The sequence below is a fragment of the Peromyscus eremicus genome, chromosome 3 (assembly GCF_949786415.1).
Source record: "Peromyscus eremicus chromosome 3, PerEre_H2_v1, whole genome shotgun sequence".
Taxonomy (NCBI): Eukaryota; Metazoa; Chordata; class Mammalia; order Rodentia; family Cricetidae; genus Peromyscus; species Peromyscus eremicus.
Genome location: NC_081418.1, coordinates 142,295,808 through 142,309,671, shown reverse-complemented (window position 1 = coordinate 142,309,671; position 13,864 = coordinate 142,295,808). Strand labels below are relative to the sequence as shown.

The 13,864-nt window shown below is 43.1% G+C and overlaps 1 protein-coding gene across 3 annotated transcripts in view; it reads right to left on the bottom strand.

The window, feature by feature from the left end:
* Bcl2l14 (BCL2 like 14) overlaps positions 1–13,864 on the bottom strand; it is a 40,128-nt gene that overhangs the window by 15,184 nt on the left and 11,080 nt on the right. Inside the window, exon 1 of one of the 3 annotated variants that reach the window (XM_059258699.1) lies at positions 7,169–7,301. The exons of the other annotated variants lie outside the window; for them this stretch is intronic. The gene's annotated coding sequence lies outside the window, so the exon portion shown is untranslated. Of the gene's footprint in view, positions 1–7,168; positions 7,302–13,864 lie in introns of those variants that run through there. 3 annotated transcript variants of the gene reach the window in all.

Here is a 13,864-nt window from a genome sequence, read left to right as displayed (position 1 = left end):
CCCCAGGGAAAAATGCATTATGTCTCTAACCCTGAGCTTTCTGTAGACAGACTAGAAATTATAACAGCCATTGCTGTGTGTAGAGGGTACTATGAGTGTAGAAGACAATGCATGAGAAGTCTTGGCATAATACCTTGCTCAAAGGTGGTGGCTATGAGGCTGGTAAGATCGCTCAGCAAGTACAGTACTTGATGCACAAGCCTAGAAACCTTAGCTTGATCCCCAGAACCCACATGGTGGAAAGAGAGAACTGATTCCATATAGTTGTCCTCTGACCTCCACTTATGCCCTGTGGCATGTGTATGCACATACACATTATACAATACAATAATAATAAATAATACATGTGTATATATAAACATATATATTTATGCATGTATATAAAGTGGTAGCTATGCCAGGCATGGTGCTTGCGCTCAACACTCAGGAGTCTGAGGCAGAAAGATTGCAAATTCAGGCCAGCTACTATTCTATTCTTCTGTCATGTGCACATCAGACAATGACAAGGACATGTTTTGAAAACATGTCATTAGGCACCTTGTGCAAACAGTGTATACTGATACAAGTTAAGAGGGGTATCATATCACTTGGTGATATAATCTCAAGGGATGATCCTTATATCTTGTATTAGCCCATTGTTGACCAAAACATTATTGTGTGGTGCAGGACTGTGTAACTTTCCCCACCTCTGTCCTTGGTGGGGCTCTTAGCCATGTTTTCTTTTCTCACCGGTCCTGTTGGGTTTTTGCCCTGAAAGCTGAAGATGCTGTAATCATAAACAAGCTACAGTGATCTTAATGGAATTCCCTGGCACATCCCTCCATTTCTTTCCATTATACCTGTCATGCCAGGACCAACCTACAAAGGAACAAGATAGAACCTGCAGACAGGGATTGAAGAGTTAGGACATGGTACAGACAGGGATTGAAGAGGTAGGACATGGTACAGACAGGGATTGAAGAGGTAGGATGTGATACAGACAGGGAAATAACCTGCAGACAGGAATTGAAGAGGTAGGACGCGGTGTAGATTGGACTCATGGCCCTGGTCTGACAGCTTCAAACCCACACCATCATTGAGCAACTCAATCTCGTTGGTCCTTGTTTTCCATACAGACTGAGGATCAAGTGTCCAGGATATAGCTCAGTGTCAGTATGCTTGCCTAACATGCACAGGGCCCTGGGTTCTCAGCACTGTAAGGAAATAACCAACCAATCAACCAACCAACCTCTTCTTGTCTAGACTGAGAATGTTCTCTAACTCCCCTACCTTGGCTTTGATGTTTGACGGAGGGATAGGGCTCCAGTACCTCCACAGGCTCACACTTCCCGTTGCTGAGGTGGTATCCCTGCTTTACTTAGAAGAGGCGCCAGCTGACTCCTCTGAGGAGCAGCTTCATGGCCAGGCCCATGGCCTAACTAGGCAAGTTCTAGTGGAAGGTAGCTGTGAACTGCAGGGTGGTTGGGCCAAAAAGCCAGGAGAAGACTGAGGAGCAGAAGCGGCTTTCCCAGGGCAGCTACGGACTTGTAAAACCCAACACCTGCTAAACAGTCACATTTATACACCTCCTCCCCTGTCCACAAAGCAGCCTCTGGTGATGGGTGTGACCCAGCACACAGGGGATTCTAACTGGCATTCTTCCTCCCTTTCTGTTTCTTCACACTCTGGGCCAGTTCCTATGCTTTGGCACTCCGTCTTTCCTCAACCCTCCAATTGCACACTCGTTACACCCGAGGTCTAGGGCGCTGTCAGGAGCCACTTAGCTGTCTGGAGGACATGATTCTTGCTACGTCCTCATCACTGTTCCTTCTTGGCCTAGAAAGCCAATCTGTCCAGTCTTCCCCACACAGGCCTTCTCACTAGTCACCAGTTCCTCCCACTCACTCACCCATCTCTCATCTGTCCTGTATCCCTTCTCCATGCCCTCTACCACCTCAGCTCCTCTGTTCTCTTCAGGGCACCATCACGACTCACTTGGACCCAGAGTGAGATCCTCTCTCTCTTCTCCTTCTGGTTATCCCTCAACCCAGGTTCCACCCAGTAGCCAAACCTCTTAAGGCTGTACATCTTAGAGCCTGCCTACATGGCTTCGTCACAAAAGTACCAGCTGTACAAGCTTAACTACACGAGTTTGTTCCCCAGACCCCACAGGAGAAGTCCGACACGGCATACACATGTATGCAGTGACAAGATTAGAGATTGGAGAGTCACCTGCAAGATGGCTATCGTGGTTAGGGTTACTATTGCTGTGATGAATACCATAACCAAAGCCACTTGGGGAGGAAAGGGTTTATTCAGCTTATGCTTCCACATCACAGTCCATCATCAAAGGAAATCAGGACAGGAACTGAAGCAGGGCAGGAACCCAGAGGCAGGAGCTGATGCAGAGGCCATAGAAAGTGCTGCTTACTGGCTTGCTCCTCATGGCTTGCTCAGCCTGCTTTCTTTAGAATCCAGGACCATCACCCCAGGGATGGCACCATCCACAATGTGCTGTGCTCTCCCTCATCAATCATTAATTAAGAAAATGCCTTACAGGCTTGCCTACAGCCCAATCTTAGGGAGGCATTTTCTTAGTTGAGGTTCCCTCCTCTCTGATGACTTACGTGAAGTTGACAAAAAAAAAAAAAAAAAAAAAATGAGCCAGTACAATGGCTCATGGGCCAGATAGCCTGGAATAGGCAGCATGGCAGAAACTATAAGAGATCCTGCCTCGAAACAAGGTGGAAGGAGAGAACTCCCCAAAGTCATTGTCTTTCCTCCACACCTGCATTGCTGTGGCATGTGCTTCCCATCCCCACCCCCAGAGTATGATTTCAAACCTTAATCATAGCAGTAGCTCCTGGACTCAATGACCAATCACCCATTGCTAAAGCTAACATGAGCATTCTGAGCCATTATTTGTGATTAAAAAAAAAACCCCAACAATTATGATATGATGAAAAAAAATTAGATCTTACAGAGATGGCTCAGCTCTTAAAATCACTTACTCCTCTTGCAGAGGACCTGGGTTCAGTTTTTGACACTCACATGGTGGTTTTCAAGCATCGGTAATTCTAATTCCAGGGGATTTGATGCCCTCTACTGGCCCCCACAGGCTCTTGTTTATATGTGGTGCACATAAACTCATAAGCTCACATACACACACGAAAGAAAGAAATTTAATCAGATTTTAATCTGATCAAGTCTCTAGATCTAACGCCAGTTTACAGGGAGCATGGGACGCAGAAGCCCAATGATCATGAGGAAGCAATGATCTAAATCCAGAATGTGGTCAGTGCTACAAGATAAATGCAGAGGAGTGTAAGCCTATATGCAAGCCTATAATCCCACCTACTCAGGAGGCTGAGGCTGGAGAGTTGCAAACTTGAGGCCAAGCAGGGCTACTAAGAAAGACACTGTTTCAAAAAGAAAGAATGGGGCAATGGGCCAGTTTTCTCAACAGATCTATGGAGTTCATACACACGAACACATACCGAGGTAGGGAGAGCGTCACTGACTAAAGGACCCTTAAACACACCCCTCGGATGCAATGAGTGGCCCTCCTTCAGATCTGAATTCAAACACATTTTTAAAGATGCCGATGACGGAGGCAGTGAGGGTGGTCTGCAGATGATGCTTGATTCCATGGCAGTGAGTTGTGTCTCTAAGTCTTTGTGCTGTGTATGCAAATCCGGTAAGGGTATTTACGGTGTACGGATATGACAGCTAACCTTCACTGTCACCTGACTGGATTTACAGTCACCTCGGGGACACACTTCTGGGCATATCTGTGAGGGTCTTTCTAGAGAGGTTTAACTGAGGAAGGGAGACCCATTCTGCATGTGGGTGGCACTATCCCTGGACTGGATAGAAAGGGAGGAAGAGAGTGAGCTGGCACTGGAATTCATCTCTCGCTTCCTGACAAGAGACACAGTGTGACCAGCCACCGGAAGCTCCTGCCACCACAGCTACAGACACTCTCCCTGCCAGGCCTTCCCTAAGTGTGAGCCCCCTCAGACCCTCCCTTCCCTAAGATGCTTCTGCCAAGTGTTTTGTCCAGCAACAAGAAGAGTTACCGATACAGATAGAAGAGTGGAGCTTTGCCTAGCTTTCCCAGCACCTAGAATAGCGCCCGATGGCTTGCAGGTGCTCAACGAATGTAAAGAGTGAATGAATGAATGAATGAATGAATGAAAAGACTGACAGATGAAACACGAGGTATCTTGTGGAATATGAATTTGGGCAGTTTGCTTGATAAATTACAAATAAATGCTACTATAACTATGTGCCAAATATTACAAATTGAACTAAAACACAACTTGCTTATGTGAAGTTCACTGCAACTGGATGTCTTGTATTTGCTAAATCTGACCACACCATGAATAAGAGATGCTGCTGAGAAGTCCCGAGACCTAATGGATAAAGCGTTGGGACTGAACCTGAGGCAAGCCAAAGAATCAGCCAGGAGGTATGGCCACAGTGGGGTCTTCAGTCACAGTGGGCGAGACTGTGACTCGGTGAGACTGAGCCCAGATTTCTCAGGGGAGGGTTTTGGAAGCTTCCTTTTAAATTGGGTGGTTTGGGTGAGGTGTGGTGGGGCATTCAGCTAACCCCAACACTCGGGAGGAAGAGGTGGAGGCAGGTGGATCTGTGAGAGTTTGAGGCCGGTTTGGTCTCACAGAGAGACCCCATCTAAAACTAGAGACAAACAAACTGGGCAGCTCAGGACGGGCAGTGTGCCGGACGGGCCGTGTGCCGGACCGGCCGTGTGCCGGACCGGCCGTGTGCCGGACACTCTTGCCCCATAAGCGCTTCATCTGAGGATGATGAGGGAGCCCCGAGCCTCTGTGAGAGATTTTCGTGGACTTTAACAAACCCCAAATGTCTCGATGCATCGTGGAACACAGGAACAGGCTTCAGACCGCAGCTGTGCATGCGTGCTGTTCGGGAGAGGAAGGATCCGACTTCTCTGAGAAACAAGTTCCTAAATGGCTGACTCAGGAGTCATGTCTGAAGTTGGGGAAACCACTGAGCTGAGGAGGGAACCTGAAGTCCTTCCACTTTGTAGAAGGGGAGACCTGTATCTAGCAGGTCAACTGACAGAGGAGGGAAGCAGAAGAAAGATCATGGTCAGGGCACCATGGCTGCAGACAGACAGAAGGAAGACAGGGTTCTGTGGCCGGAGCTTGGAATGCATGTGGCAAAGAGAGCATGTGGAGACGGGACAGGCAGTCTGAGGCCAGCGTGGACTGCAGGAAAGGTAAGATTTTGAGAGAGAGTGTGTGTATATGACCCAAATATACTGTATAAATGTGTGAAATTCTCAAAGAATAGATAAAATGAAGGGTTTTGAGGTTTGAAAAGGTATAGGTTTTTCTTTACACTGACCCTTAATTAAGGGAGAGCTACCTACCACAAAGATGAAAGCGTGGTCTTATTTTAAAGCAGTAAGAGAATTGTCACTATCCTTCTCAGTGATCCCCAGTGACCTTTCTACTTAATAGAAGGCGCCCCAACTGCTGGGCCATAGAAACACAGATGGTAAATTTTGTGTTTGTGATGTCCCAAGGGCTACCTCAGAGGCTTATGTTAATTCGAGGATTCAGGGGCACACCCTCTCTCTTATGCTGCAACTATAGTTTTGGCCTAGTCAAGGCCATATTCTCAAAGGCAAATGCAGTAGCTTCGTTGGTCTCTTTTCCCTTCCTTCCCGAGGGTGTCCCTGAGCATCCTCTAAAGACAGTTGCTCGTGTGTTAGTGTTCTTCTGGGAGGACCGGACCGCAGGGGCCACCAAGACTCTATTGAGTGGCAGTCACACGAGAAGTTTCCCAGTGGACTGTGAGTGTGTTGGTGAAGACAAGATTTTACTTCCCTCCCCGAGGCAGGTGGATGAGTGCTCAGAGGAAGTAGCAGGGACATTTCACTGTTCCTTGAGAGGCCTCCACAGCCTCGTGTCTGGGTTCAGCTGCAGGTGGGACCTCATTTGGTTTGCCTCACTTCTGCTTGCCTTGGAGGAGAGAACCAGGGAGAACCCACAAGCCCGAGTATAACTCTGTACTAACACACTCTTCTCAGGGAGGTCCCTAGACTCAGCCACGAACTCCGTTACGCCTGGTCCCCTTCAGCATCTCATGCTGCCCCTTCAGCATCCTGTGTCCCTTTGCCAGGTGGACTTAGTCTACACATCTCCCTCCTTGCCTTTCTCCAGACTCTGTGTCTCTGGTCTTTCTGCCTCTCTGTCATCTCCATGGATAAGACATATTTTTCAATTCTGAAGGTAAGATGAAGACCGAGATGAAATGCCTTAATTTCTCACAACAGAAGCTAAACACACAGACAACACTTTGGGCCTGTTTATCACACAGAAGGATGAAAGCCCTGACTGGGAAAATGGGGGCAGAGAACTCAGGGAGAAGAGAGTTTTCCTTGGGGAGCCTGTTAGGACTAGGCTGAACCTTAAGTTCCTGCAGAGTGCTCATGTCTCCAGGTTCAGTCTCAGGGGGTCCCATCCTGCAACCAAAAACCCTTCTCCAAGGTGCATTCATCGTCTCTGCGGGCTCTCATCAGCTATCATGCCGTTACACACCTTGTTATATTTACACCGAGAGAGAAGAGTGCAATTAAAAAGACCACAGTCAGCCATGAACTCTTTACCATCCAAACACCTCTGGAGAAGGGAGATAAAAAGAGAATCCTTCTGCCAGGTGTGGTGGCGCACACCTTTAATCCCAGCACTGTGGAGGCAGAGGCAAGAAGATCTCTGAGTTTGAGGCCAGCCTGGTCTACAGAGCGAGTTCCAGGACAGCCAGGACTACACAGAGAGACCCTGTCTCAAAAGAGAGAGAGGGAGACAGGCAGGCAGGCAGACAGACAGACAGACAGACAGACAGACAGACACACACACACACACACACACACACACACACACAGAGGAGAAAGAGAGAGAGAGAGAGAGAGAGAGAGAGAGAGAGAGAGAGAGAGAGAGAGAGAGACTTCATAACTTATCTTGCCCTTTTTTGGAAACTCCAAAGAACTAGCTTCTCAGTGTCACTTTGCCGTTCCAAGGCTCACAAGATAAGAACACTTGTTACAGGGGCCTATAATTCCTGAGTTAGATGGTCTCTTTTGGCCAGTACAACCTGGCTGTGAGCTCCAGACTCATGTTTTGTCCCCTGCTGTTGTTACCTGGTCTGCAGGCTGTCAGCCGGTCTCCTCTGACTTCAGGTCAGGTAACAGGTGCTATTTGTACACCTGCGTGTCTGAACGCGCCGCTGAGAGGAAACTTCCGCTGGGTCTTGGCTTCTCACCACACAACTCAGTGGCTGGTAGCTCCCTGGCACAGGCTCCTCAGGTTGGGGACCAAGACCGAGGAAAGAGGCTTAAGAAAGGAAGCCACTTCCTCATTAAGCTCCGCCTCCAGTTCTTTAACTGAAGGAGAGGCTGCCCTTTGCTCAAGTAATTTGACTCGAAAAGCACGGAGATACCCTGTACCAAACAAACTCTTTCATAGCCCTCGGGCACAGATAGGTGGACCTGTCTTGATGGTTCTCTGCTTTGCATTTTATCAGTTTAGTCAGTGTTCACTGACCAGCTAATCTGCTGCAGGTACACAATCTTCGCAAAGGCTTCCATTGCTTCTACGCCTTGTGAATGGTGCACTTGGCATTCTCATACAAGTGTGTGCAATGTGCTGTGACTGTCCTTTCATGTCCTTTCTCTTGAGCATGTCCCTCCTGTTAGTCCCCTTTGTTCCTCTGGGTAGTTTTACTTCTACTTTCATGTCACATGAATGTAGTTATGGTTGGAAAAAAAATAAATCGACTGTGTAGACACGCCACATTTCTCTGTCGGGTCCTCCGTTGTTGCATACCTGGGCTGGTTTGGTTTGCATCCATCACTTAGCTACTGTGAGCGGTGCTGTGAGGATCAATGGGCAAGGGACTCCTCCTTGGGTTGACTCTGAGTCCTTGGGGTAAGCCAGGAGTGACACAGTGAGTCACCTGCTTGATCTCTTTTAGCTTTTTGAGAAACCACCATGCTGACTTCCACAATGGCTGACTAGTTTAACATTCCTAGCAGCAGGGCACAAGAATTCCCTTTTGTCCACATCCTAGTCCACATTTATCTGTTTCCTTTTCTTAAAAAAAAAATTGAGGGAAGATTCTGCTTATTTTTATTTTTACATGTATGGGTGTTTTTTTGTTTTCTTAATGATTGTGATTCTGACTGGAGTAAGAAAGAATTTAATTTTTACTTGTATTGCACCGATTGCTAGTGAGATTGAACTTTCTCATATGTTTACTAGCCATTTGTATTTAATCTTTTGAAAATTGCTAATTTGGTTAGTCCATTTATTGGGGCATATAATTTCTTTTTTTTTTAAATAAATCTTTATTTATTTGTTACATATAGTCTTCTGCTTGCATGTATGCTTGGACGCCAGAAAAGGGCACCAGATCTCATTATAGATGGTTGTGAGTCACCATGTGGATGCTGGGAATTGAACTCAGAACCTCTAGGAAAAGCAGCTAGTGCTCTTAACCTCTGAGCCATCTCTCCAACCCAGTATAGAATGAGAATATATATATCTATCCTCTGTATTTCTGACAAAGATTTCTCATTCTGTATGCTGTCTGCTCACTCATGTAACTGTTTCTTTTGCTATATAGAAGTTTTGCAATTTCGTGAGGTCCTATCTGTCAATTGTGGACATTATTTTCTGAGTGACTGGGGTCTATTCAGAAAGGCCTTGCCCAAGCCTGTATCTTGAGATGTTTTTCCTATTTTTTCTTCTAGCAGTTTCATGACACACATTAGGGATTTGCGTTCATTTGGAGTTGACTTTTCCACAGAGTGAGAGATAAGGATCTAGCTTCATTCTTCCACAAGTGGATAAGCCAGTTTCCTCAGCACTGTTTGGTAAGACGCTATCTTTTCTCCGGTGTGTAGTTTTGGCATCTTTGTGAAAAGGCCAATGGCTGTCGCTGGGTGGACTTCTATGTGCACCCCCTACTCCATTCGACTGATTGGCATGTTAGGGTCTGTGTTAGTATTGTGTTGTTTTTGTTACTCTGGTTCTGCAGTATAACTGAAATCAGGTATACTGAGGCCTCGAGAATTCTTTTAGCTCAGGATTTCTTTAGCTATCTGTGTCTTTGACTGCATGTGCATTTTTAGATTTTTTTTTTTCCTATTCGTGAGAATGATTCTGGAATTTTGCTGGGGAATATATCAAATTTGAAGTTGTTCTCACAATATTAATTCTTCTAATCCACGTGTTTGGGGGCAGGTCTGTCTTCTAGTGTCTTTAAATTTCTTTCTTGAATGCTTTAAAGCTTTAATTATTGAGGTCTGTATCTGGGCCAGGATTATTTTAATGTTTTTTGGTTTTGAAGTAATTTTTAATGAAATTGTTTTTCCTGACTTCTTTCTCAGCTTTTATATTGGTATATAGGAAGGTTACTGATTTATGAATGATAATATTGTATCTTATTGCTTTACTGAAAATGTTTATATGATCTAAAAGTTTCATGGTGGAGTCTCTAGGGTCTCATGTATAGATTCTATCTGCAAATAAGGAAGAACACACTGGCTTCTTGCTTTTCTATTTGTATCAATTATATTTCCTTCTCTTATTTTATAGCTAAGTCTTTAAGCTAAACATTAAGAGGAGAAGGTGGACATCCATGTCTTATTCCTGACTTTAGTAGAACATTTTGAATTTTTTCCTGTTTAGTGTAATGTTGGCTATAGATTTGACATTTAGATCCTTAATTATGTTGAGATGTGTTCCTTCTATTCCTAGTCTGTTTGGCGCTTTTATCATGAAGGGATATTGTGTTTTTATGAAACACTGTTTTTGCATCTATTGAGCCTGTCATGTGATTTCTGTCCTTGAGTCCACTTAAGTGATATATATTGTGTCTATTGATTTGCATATATTGAATCATCCCTGCATCTCTGGAATAAAGCCAAGTTTATCATGTGAACAATCTTTATTTTTTATTTTCTTTAATCTCTTTTGCAAGTATTTTACTGAGATTTTTACATCTAAGTTTAACAGGGAGATTGGTTTATAATTTTCTTTTGTTGTTGTAGTAGTATACTTTGTGTGGTTTGACAATGAGGACTGTCAAGTCCAAAAGAAACTGGACAGATGACTATCTGTGGTTCCTGTTAGCGTACCAAAGCACATGCTGGCCTCCAGGCTCACTCTGTACTCATGGCTCTTCTCAGCAGTTCTCACCCCACTCGCTGTCCGAAACTTCTCCAGCTCATGGGCTTCGGTCACCGAGCTTCTCATTCCCAAATGACCCTGCCATTTTGGCCATGTACTCTTCTTTTGTCTTTCTCTTCTCTCTCTCTCTTGGTCTCCTTTACCCACACGCTCTTTCTCTTCCTGTCTTGCCTTCCCGTCTCTCTCTCCTCTCTTGGCCCTGTCCAGTCTGCCAGCCATTTTTAGTCTACTGCTTTCTCTCCCTGCTCCAGACTCTTCCAGATACTTCTGGCTGTCCTTTTCCTCGAATCTACACTAAAAACCTACCCATCCACCATACCTTGGAGTAGTTGCGTCCTCAGTTTATACAAGGACAATAAAGGCTTCATAAGAAGAGTTTGACAGTATCCTTTCCTCTTCTGTGTTATGGACTAGCTTGAGAAGCATGGCGTGAGTCCTTTAAAGTTCTGCTCAAACTCAGCAGTGAATCCATCTGGGCTTGGGGTTTTTTTTTGGTTAAGGGTTTTTTTGTTTTGTTTTGTTTTTAAATTTTATTACTGCCTCAATCTCTTGGCTTGTTATAAAATCTGTTTAAATTGTTTATCTAGTTTTAGTTTAATTTTGGTGTGCCATATGAGTTTAGAAATTTATCTACATCTTTTAGATTTTCCAGTTTAGGTTTTAAATTATGTCCTCCCAATGAGTTTTTGCATTTCATTAGTATCTGTTGTGATCTTTTCCTTTTCATCTCTATTTTTATTACTTTGAGGGTTTTCTCACTTCTCTCTCCCCCTTCTCTCCTCTCTCTTCCTCTCTCTCCTCTCTCTCTCCTCTCTCTCTCTCTCTCTCTCTCTCTCTCTCTCTCTCTCTCTCTCTCTCTCATTTTTGATTAGTTTGACTAGGAGTTTGTCAATCTTATCTTTTCAAAGAGCTAACTCTTTGTTTCATTGATTCTTTATATCATTTTTTTCTTGTTGTTTGTAGTTCATTAATTTCTGTTCTGATCTTAATTATTTCTTCTCATCTACTTATTTTGGATTTAACTTCTTGTTTTTCTAAGACCCTAATATGTATTGTTAAGTTATTTGAAGTCTCTGGGGGAAGGTTGTTCTGTATTTTAGTATCAGTACTTATACATAGATTTGAGTATGTTGCTTTTCATCTTCATTCAATTATAGGAATCTTTTTATTTCACTCTTGAGTTCTTTGATGACCCATTCGTCATTCAGTAGTGCCATTGTTTAATTTCCATGTATTTGTGTGTGTTCTATGGTCTCTCTGGTTGTTGATTTCTAGTTTTATTTCATTGTGGTCATATAAAATACAAGAAGTTATTTCATTTTTTTCTCATATTTGTTAAGACTTGCTTTGTGCTCTAACATATGGTCTAGTTTAGAGAAAGTTCCACGGATGCTGGGAGCAATGTGTGTTCTGCAGTGTTTGGATGGAATGGTCTATAAATGTCTGTTGCGTATGATGTCATTGAACTCACATTTCTTGGTGAGTTTTTGTCAGTATGACCTGTTTACTGGTAAGGTCTGTCCATTGACTTATAATTTGAAGCTACCCATTATTGTTGTGTGGGGATTAATGAGTCTTTACATCTATTAGTATTTATGAAATTAGGTGCACCCATGGTTAGTGTATGTACATTTAAAATTGAATTCCTTCTTGCTGGGTGATAAGTTTCTGTCAATGCAAAAGGCCAGATCAGACCAGATTAAAAACAGATAAATGCAGGTTTATTGGTCATGGCTCCTGGGTGGGTTCACTGGTCCCAAAGAACGGGACCAGAGAAGTTGTGCCTAGGCTAAGGCAGGGAGGTATTATAGACCTTAGGCAAGGGGTGATGATGTGCCAGCCATGAGCTGAGACAGTGCCCAAGTATGGTCAAAAGCTAGGTCCCTGGGCGGGTACTTGGGTGCCATTCCTTAGTTCATAGTTATCTCACTCAGCAAGGTGGGATTGGGGGAAGTAGGGAAGATGGGGTTTCCCAGCTTGTGCAAGTGGGGAGCAGGGGTTCCAACTGAACACTGGTTTGTTCCTTTATTCTGTATATATGACTTTATCTCTTTTGACTAATTTATTATATTATTAGTGTGTGTTTGTGTGAGTAAAGGTCTGAACATGCCACAGTGCCTTTTTTCTTTTTTTGGAGTCGAGGTCTTTTTTGTTATTTCTGCCACTCTGGAAAATTCCAGTAACTGGTCTATGAACTTCTGGATGATTCTTATGTGCCTGCCTTCCATCTCACTGTAGGAGTGCTGGGATTACAGATGTGCTCCATGACATCAGGCTTTTTTGAATTCCAAAAATTTGACTGAGATCATTGGCTTGTGTGGTGAGTGCTTTTACAAACTTCCATGGTCCCCTTTTGACTAATTTTGATTTGCATTCTATTCTGTCAGATGTTAGAATGTGCTTTGTTCCTAGTTCCATTTGCTTAAAATGCCTTTTCTGTCTTTTCACCCAAGGTTGACTGTCTTTAATGGTGAGGCATGTTTCTTTGGGATAACACGTAGATCTTATTTTCACATCCAATCTATTATTTTGTGTCTTTTGATTAGGGGGGTTGAGACCATTAAGAGTCAGAGTTATTACTGAAAGGTATGTATTCTTATCACTTCATTGGCTCTGGAGTGTTTGGTGTTTTCTCATTTGCTTATCTGCTGTTCTGGTCTGGTTTTTGGAGTAGCCTCATGACTATACCTTTCTTAGAAGGTTGAGCATCTTCTGTAGATTACTCTCGGTCATGAATTTTTCAGTCTGTTTTTATCATTTTTCCTCCTTTAATTACAACAGATAGTTTTGCTGGGTATAGTATTCTGGGTTGCAGCTGCTGTCTGTCAAAGTTTTAAACACAATATTCTAAGGTCTCCTGGCTCTCAAAGTTGCTGTTGAGAAATTAGACATCATTCTAATGAAACTACCTTTATATGTGACTTGGTTTTTCTCTGTTCACACTTCAGTATACTTTCTTCTGTATATTTAGTGTTTTTGCTATAATATGACATAGGAAGGTTCTTTTATGGTCTTGTCTCTTTGTTTGTTTTTAAATACCTCTTTTATCCAGATAGGCATCTCTTTCTTTTTTTAACCATGATTTTACTGTCAATGTTTTCTATTCCTTTAACATGAAATTCTCTTCTTTTCATAGGGTCCTATGGATCTCAACTGCTGTGTTCTTCATATTGTATTATTTTTTTCTTTGGCATTGACTGAACATCCTAGCTTTTCCTTCTTGTCTTCCAACCTTGATATTCTGCCTTCCCTTTAGTTCTTCCTATTGATGCACACTTTCCACAGAATTTTCTATTTTACCTATAGCAAGTTTCCTTTCTTGTGTTATTATTTCTTTTCAGTATTCCCAAATCTTTATTAACTTCTACCTTAATATACTTGCCTGACTTTCTTATTTCATTTTGATGTTTGTGTTTCCTTGGAATTAATTCAGGAGTTTATCTTTTTAAAATTTCTTTGATGATACTTACACTTTTTGAGTTCTTTCTGTGGGATTTCATCTAATTCATTCCCATCAGATATGTGGAATTAATCCATCATTAATTATCCATCATTACTGTGGAATTAATAATTTTTGGAGAGTCACTGTGCCTTGGTTTTTCATATTTCTTGTATTTTTGCATTGGGATTTATATGAAGTCGAT